This window comes from Mustelus asterias, unplaced genomic scaffold (genome assembly GCF_964213995.1).
Source record: "Mustelus asterias unplaced genomic scaffold, sMusAst1.hap1.1 HAP1_SCAFFOLD_250, whole genome shotgun sequence".
Classification (NCBI taxonomy): domain Eukaryota; kingdom Metazoa; phylum Chordata; class Chondrichthyes; order Carcharhiniformes; family Triakidae; genus Mustelus; species Mustelus asterias.
This window is the reverse complement of record NW_027590219.1, coordinates 256,488-264,892: the sequence shown is the minus strand read 5'-3', so window position 1 is coordinate 264,892 and position 8,405 is coordinate 256,488. Positions and strand designations below refer to the sequence as shown.

At 44.6% G+C, this 8,405-nt stretch overlaps 1 pseudogene; it reads left to right on the top strand.

Annotated features, from left to right (window-relative positions):
* The first annotated feature begins 6,624 nt into the window (after positions 1 to 6,624).
* Positions 6,625 to 6,776, top strand: LOC144485951 (U2 spliceosomal RNA; annotated as a pseudogene).
* The last annotated feature ends 1,629 nt before the right edge of the window (positions 6,777 to 8,405 follow it).

Genomic DNA, 8,405 nt, shown 5'->3' with positions numbered 1-8,405 from the left:
AGGCTGAAACCCGATGAACCTGACATCTGGGCAGCATGGTGGCACAGTGGTTAGCGCTGTTGCCTCACAGCGCCAGGGACCTGGGTTCAATTCCGGCCTCGGGTCACTGTCTGTGGAGTTTGCACGTTCTTCCCGTGTCTGCGTGGGTTTCCTACAGGTGCTCCGGTTTCCCCTCTCAGTCCAAAGGTGTGCGGGTTAGGTGCATTGGCCATGCTAAATTGCCCAGTATCCCAGGATGCATACATTAGAGGGATTAGTGGGGTAAATTTGTGGGGTTACGGGGATAGGGCCTGGGTGGGGTTGTTGTTGGTGCAGACTCGATGGGCCAAATGGCCTCCTTCTGTGCTGTAGGGTTTCTGTGATTTCTATGAAATTTAACCTCTGTATTCAATAAGGGATGGAGGTAAAAAAACAGGATACTTTAGGCCAGTTATTTTGAAATCTATCACAAGCAAGGCATTCAAATTGATCATTAAGAAGGTCATACCTGGACAGTCAGAGAAACTCAAGGAAATCTGAAAGAGTCAGCATGGAAAGGGAAATCGTGCTTAACTAATTTATTGGTGTTCTTTGAAGGATCAATGACCCTATGTATAAAGAGAAGCCCGTAGACATGCTGTATTTGGATTCCAGAGGCCATCTGATGAGGTGCCACATCAAAGTGGAAAATAAAAGATCGCAGTGGAGGGAGTAACATCAGAGCACTGATAGACGATTGGCTGGCTGGTAGACAACAGAGTATTTATGAATGGGTGCTTTATCTGACTGGCAGGCTCGGACGAGTGGAATGCTGCAAGTGTCGATGCTGCAGCATCAATTTGTTACAATTTTTATGAATGAAATAGATGAGAGAAGCAAAGGCATCAAGGTTAAATTTACAGATGACACAAAGATCAGTCGAAAAGGTTATTGTGAAGAGGATATAAAGAGGTTGTACATGGGTGCGTAAAACTGACAGATGGAGTATTATGTGGGAGAATGTGAATCTGTTTGGGTTCATGGTACGGACGTTAGGGCCCTTTCCTTCTGAAGCCGAGAGTGAGAAACTCCACTCCTGATCCAGCCTTGCAGTTTCACATTGACCAGCTTTCTATGTCCTTATTTCCCTCCTTACCTGACCCAGCACAGAACAATTCAGATATCACAAACTCATGCCTTGTTTTTTTTCACTCCAGTGCTTCAGCTTTAACAGCCCCTCGATGAACATCCTTCCTTTGGCAGGAAGAATAAAAGAAACAGTATTACTAAACAGGAGAATGGCTGCAGAATTCTGATGCATTTGGATTTGGGTTTTCTAGTGCATGAGATTTGCAGGTACAGCAAGTAATTAAGAAGGTTAATGGAATCTTGTCCTTTATTTTGAGGGGACTTGAAGATAAAAGGATGTTATGCTTCAGTTTTACAGGGCTTTGGGAAGACCACATCTCAAACGGCTGTCGAATAGCAGATGGAGTTCAATTTAGATAAATGCGGGATGATGAATTGTGGGAGATCGAACCATGGCAGGACTTACTCAGCTAATGGTAGGGTGTTGGGGAGAGTTATAGAACAAAGGGATCTCAGGGTACAGGTTCATAGCTCCTTGAAAGTGGAATCACAGGTGGACAGAGTGGTGAAGGCATTCCGAATGCTTGGTTTCATTGGCCAGAACGGTCAGAACATTGAAGACAGGAGTTGGGACATCTTGTTGAAGTTGTACAATACATTGTTAAGGCCACACTTGGAATACTGTGTACAGTTCTAGTCACCCTATTACAGAAAGGATAGTATTAAACTGGAAAGAGTGCAGAAAAGATTTACTAGGATGCTACCGGGACTCGATGGTTTGAGTTATAAGGAGAGGCAAGATAGACTAGGACATTTTTCCCTGGAGCATAGGAAGCTTAGGGGTGATCTTAAAGAGGTCTATAAAATAATGAGGGGCATAGATGTGGTAGATAGTCAACATCGTTTCTCAAATGTAGGGTGGGGGGGATCTAAAACCAGAGGGCATAGATTTAAGGTGAGGTGGGAGAGAGTTAAAAGGGTCCAGAGGGGCAATTTTTTCCACACAGGGTGGTGAGTGTCTGGGACAAGCTGCCAGAGGTGGTACGAGAGGCAAGTACAATTTTGCCTTTTAAAAAGCATTCAGACAGTTCCATGGGTAAGATGGATATCGAAGGATATGGGCCAAACGCAAGCAATTGGGACTAGCTTACTGGTTATAGAAGGGCGGCATGGACAAGTTGGGCCAAAGGGCCTGTTTCCATGCTGTAAACCTCTATGATTTGTTGGATATTGTGCCCAGTTAATGAGCTCATTATTTAACAAAGATATTCGTGCATGAGATGCTATTGAGAGGAAGTTAACTCAGCTGTCACCCAGAAAAAGTGGGTTGTCTGATGAGGAAACGTGAGACAGACTCGGCTTGTTTCCTCCAAAGTCTGGGAAAGTGAGCGGTGACTTGATTGAAGCCTATAAAATCCGGCATTGACAAGGAGGACATGGAAAGGATGCTTCCTCTTGTGTGTAAGTCTAGAACTCGGGGACACTATTTCAAAACTTGGAGTTGCCTTTTTAGGTCAGAGATGATAAGAATTGTTTTCCTTTCAAAGGGCTGTACTTTTCTGGAACGCTCTGTCTCAGAAGGGATCAGAGGCATGGTCACTGAATATTTTAAGATGGAGGTAGATCAATTCTTGTTAGGCAAGCAAATCAAAGGTTGTTGGGGATAGACAGGAACGTTGATTTCGAAACACAAATGTATCAGTGATGATCCGATTGAATGACTGAAGCAGTGAAGGGGCCAAATGGCCGACTTCTGCTCCTATTTCATCTGTTTGTAAGAACTGTTTGTTCTCACCTTTTGACATATCTTTCCATTGTCGTTGATGGGTTCATGGTACGGACGTTAGGGCCCTTTCCTTCTGAAGCCGAGAGTGAGAAACTCCACTCCTGATCCAGCCTTGCAGTTTCACATTGACCAGCTTTCTATGTTCTTATTTCCCTCCTTACCTGACCCAGCACAGAACAATTCAGATATCACAAACTCATGCCTTGTTTGTTTTCACTCCAGTGCTTCAGCTTTAACAGCCCCTCGATGAACATCCTTCCAACTGTGTCACTACTTCTAAACATGGATCTTTTCTGGTCTTTCCTCCTTCTCAAAGATGATCCCACCAGTTCCAGGATATTCTTTCCTCTGGTACAAAGGAAGTAACTGACATTTGTGTTGTGCCAGGGCTGTAGAACAATCTGTCTATTCCCCTGACAACAGATACTCCGACCACTATCACTCTCCTATTTCTGTGGCCCAGATGTCACACTGTTACACAGGAATACTTTGCTCGAGTCACTTTTTGTCAACCTTACGAGGCCCAATTCCAGTTGTCGATTGGACAGTTTGAGTACGCCGGAGCTCCCTCAATCTGTGACTGTGATCTCACTCTAGATCAGGCTTGTTCACCTTTACACCTCAGGGGCCATATATGCATTTTTCAATCACTCAAGAGGCCGAATTTCAGAAAGATAACAAGTGGAAGATCCTGATTTATTTTGTCTGTGAACTCAGCTGGAAAAGTGGGATATAGACCACCAGCTGCACTGTCGGATTTTCATGCCAGATGTTTTGACAATTAGCAAAGCAAAACAGGAGGCGGCTCCCAGAGAACCAGCTCTCAAAATATTGACATCCCGATGTAAGAACAAAATGATAAAAAAGAAAAAGACCCCTCGGACCCCCACCCCACTGAGACACAGAGAGCCCTCCCCCCACTGAGACAGAGAACCACCCCTTCCCTGAGAGACAGAGCTACCCTCACCCACTGTGACACAGAGCAAACTTCTACCCCCCCCCAACTGAGACACAGAGCGACCGTCGCCCATCACCACAGATTTTCTCCCTTTTCCATACATGGAACTCACTTAGAGACATTTAAGTCATGGCGCGCAATCTCCCACCCTCTGAGGCAGTGCCCTCGTGTGATGTGGAGTGGGTGAGGATGAGTGTGAATGCATACGTCCAGTCTCAAATTTTCTTTCTCACTCTCACCACCCCACACAGACACATGGTCACTCTTTCTCCCACACAACCTCACTCATTCACATGTCCCTTTAGTCACCTGTAAAATGGTCCCATGGTCTCACGAAAATGACAAACATTCCATCTTTGGCCCTGATTCGATTTTACCCGACTGACCTGCCAAGACTTCACCCACTCTGGCCCTGCCACGTCTGCTCCCTCCCATCGGCCTCCAGCCCCACTGCAGTTTGCCCCACCCAGAGATACCATTGATTCTTTCTCACACCAGCCTTCAGCACACTGTTCACTGCACCACCAATCATGGATTGTTTCTCCCATGCACACTCACAAGTCGGCCAATCAGCAGCAACGGGGGAGAGAAACAACCTCTGATTGGAGGAGCAGCTCCAAGCAGAATCTTGAATTGGAACTCAGCTGTTTGACAATTTGAAAACTACCTCCGGGGCCGCGGAGAGGAGCTTCACAGGTCACACCCGGCCCCCGGCCGAACCTTGGTTAAACCCGCTCTGGATGGTCACTCACTCCAACTTTCTACTCTGTCCCTGTCCTGTTCCCTCTTCCTGTGTGAGCGGCAGACAGGACAAATTATATTTGTATGGTTTTGTGATCCTACCTGTGTCCATGCTCATTCTTGTTGAAGATGTTGGATATTTTCCCCTATTTGAACCTTCAGCCATGATATTGACAGATGTTCTCTGAATCTGAGACTCTGTCGTGAGGATAATATCAATGTCAGGATCAGGTGTAAACATTAAAATCAGAAGCAGAGCATTGAGGTTTTCACTGATGCAAGATATATTTCAGAATATTACAATTGCACACGTGTTACCGCGATATTTGTGACAGCGGTTTCATAAAATACCTCATCAGGTCCCTTGAAAAATTCAGCCTTCACCCTTGCAATCCTCTGCCCCATTTCCAGTTTCCACTTCCCTCTCCAAAGTCATTGAACATGTTGTTACCTCCCAAATCCGTGACCATGTTTGCAGGAGCATCATGTAGTCAAGTTTGCACCCTGCCACTGCTCTTAAAATCACAAATACTATCCTATCCAACTCTGACAAAAGTCAATGAAATATCTTCATTCACCCGTCTGCAGCCTTTAACATGCTTGACCATGTCATCCTTCTCCAACTCCTGCCTCCTGTGCTCCAGCTGAGTGGGAATACATCAAAGGCTCTTGGTTCAATTATCTGTTCCTGTAAATCAGAAAATCGGTGACATTGGTCTCTCCCACACCATTATCTCTATCATTGGCCCTCTTCAATTTCTCATCAACATGCTGCCCCTCGATAACCTGGCAGCAGGTTCCACATGCAAGCTGCTGATATCAAGCTCTACATTCTCACTGCTCTGAAACTCTGCTTCCTAAATCAAAACCAACTCACACCAAGTCTCAGTTCATTCACCTGTGTTCACCAACTCACACTGGCTCACAGCACCTTAATTTTAAAATGCTCAAACTAGCTTTTCAATCTCTCCATGGCTCTCTCTTCCTATTCATGTAACCTACAGCAGCTCTAGAAGCCAGCGACATCTCCACCTTGCCCAATCTGACAGGTTGTCTATCTTGAGGATAATTTGTCCACAATTCAGGCCAAGTCCTGAGCTCTGGAATTCCCTCTCTAAGCCTCTCGGCTGCTTTACTTTTCCCTCTCCTCAGATTCAGCTTAAAAAGATTAACAATCTGACTAAAATTAGTCACCTGCCCAGCTACTCCATCGAATGTCTGATGTCTTTGTTTTCCCACTGAATTTTTCTCTTGTTGAGTGTCTTGGGACGTTTAGCTACGTTAAAGATGCTATAGAAATGCACGTGGCTCCATATTCTCCACTTGTGTGAATGGGGCAGTGTATGTGACCCTATACCTGTGCACCTAATCAAACTTTGTTGATGTCCTCTCCTTTCTCCAATATGGAAATGGAAAAGTGATTCAGTCACTTAATTTCTTCAAATTAGAATTTGAAGTTATTCAACAGCAATAATTTAAAACCAAGTTTTGAAACAAACAATGAAAACTGCAGTTACCTGTTTCACTCATACTCTCACACAACAACTCGTACTTCCAGTGTCTGATTTTGTGAAAAACAAATCCCAAAGCACAAATTCATTCTCCATTACGAGTCTCTTCAATTTAACACTAAATTTACAATATAATTCTCGTGAGGCTCCCTCTGTAATCCACATCAAGTCATCTGAACAGATCAGGATTAGTTCCTCATCAACCCCAATGACCCGGCTTCGCCCACACCCAGCCAGCATCAGTTACTGGGTGAAGCCACATTGACTTTCAAGAGGGCCCTTGAAATTTCACAGGGCATGGAAATGGCTGCAATGCAAAAGATATTCAGAAGACCAATGTTGGTGAGCAGGAGGGTGCACTGCATCAAGCAAAGAAAGAGGCAGCAAGCTGAAAGGTGAAATCAATGCAATGTTTCAGGTGTCGAGGGACACACTATGTGGATCATTGTAAATTTATTGATGCTGTTTGTCACCACTGCAACAAAAAGGGGTGTTTAGCTAAGAACTGCAAGAGTGTGAAGAGCAAGTCGAAGGCGGAGCAAGGAAATTCGAATTTGAAAAAGCATCAGTCAGTTACTTCTATCGCTTCTCGGCCTTTTGGCTAAGATCAAGTGTAGTATGGATTGGATGCTGCACTTGTTTGAGGTCATTAGGTTACATTGAAGCTTCATATGTTTCATATGAAGCAATTTTTAAAAGCGGCATCTCGGCCTTTTGACTAAGATGCAAATGAGCTCAAGTCTTGGAGGAGGAATCTCCCCCTTCTCCAATCAGCTTGGCTCATGTAGATCAGGCCCAGGACAGTGTGGTTTGGTCGCCCTGTCTTGTCAGCCTGGATCTAAATGTCTCAACTTGTTGAGACTCTGAATTGGATTTGATTTGATTGAATTGGAAAAGTATAAAAAAAAAACTCAGTTACACATAACCTGGAAAGCTCAGAACAGACAGGAGCAAAGGATTCCATGATTCCATAAGATTTCGGGTAGTAATGGATAAGGACAAGAGTAATATTATTTGATTTGATTGAATTGGAAAAGTATTTAAAAAAAACCCTTGGTTCAGGGTGCTACATTGGACTAGGGCCAAATACATACAAATTAGACAGGAACTGGGGAATGCGGACTGGGAGCGGCTATTTGAGGGCAAATCCACGTCTGGAACGTGGGAGGTGATTAAAAGCCAGTTGATTGAAGTGCAGGACATGCATCATCAGGAAAAATGAACAACAGAAATGGCAGAATTCGGGAACCATAGATGGAAAGGAAAATTGGAAACTTAGTCAAAAAGAAAACATAGGTCTCGGCAACTAAAAAAACTGACAAAGCCCTTGAGGAACAGAGAGAAAATAGTAAGGAATTTAAACGCTGAATTAGGTGGACTAAAAGGGCCCATGAAATGTTTTTAGCAAACAGGGTGAAGGAGAATCCCAAGGCTTGTATGCATATATTCGGAGCAAGAGGATAGCCCAAGAAAGAATAGGCCCACTCAAGGACAATGGAGGGAAGTTATGCATGGAGCCACAGGAAGGCGGTGAGATCCTTGAAGAGTACTTTGTATTGGGATTCATCAAGGAGATGGGCATGAAGGATGTTGAGGCCAAGCATGGGTGTGTGAATGCTCTGGAGAATATCAATATAATCAAAGGAGATGGTGATTGGTGTCCTAAATTGCAGTAAGGTAGACAAGTCCCCGGGGACAGATGGGATCGTCCCCAGTATACTGTGGGAGGTAACAAAGAGGCGAGTAGAAAGATATCTTCACATCCTCTTTAACCACAGGCCAGGTTCCAGAGGACTGAAGAATAGCCATTGTTGATCCCTCGTTTGAGAAAGAAATCAGGGATAATCCAGGAAATCAAAGGCTGGTGAGCCAAACGTCTGTGGTGGGGAAGCTTTTGGTGAAGATATTAAAGGACAGGATACATGCACATTTGGAAGAAATTGACTAGCTTGTGTCAGGCAGCATGGTTTTGTTGGGGGAAAGTCATGTCTCAACAACTTGACGTGACAAAGATAATTGATGAGGGAAGGCTGTGGATGTAGTTTATATGGATTGCAGTAAGGCGTTTGACAAGATCCCACATGGCAGACTGGTACAAAAACGGAAATCGCAAGGGATTCGGGGTGAGCTGGCGAGATGGAAACAGAATTGGTTTGGTAATAGAAGACGGGGCAGGATGTTGCGGCCGTGCTTGCCCCAAAACCGTAAAATCCAACCTGAGGTCAGTGGACCTTTCCATGGGCCACCCCTCAGCATTCCAATTCTCGTGGTCGGCAGAATGGGAAAATTTGCCCCAGAGAGCAGCAGTGGAAGGGAATATTTTCAGAATGGTGATTTGTAGCGAGTAGTGTTCTGCATGGAT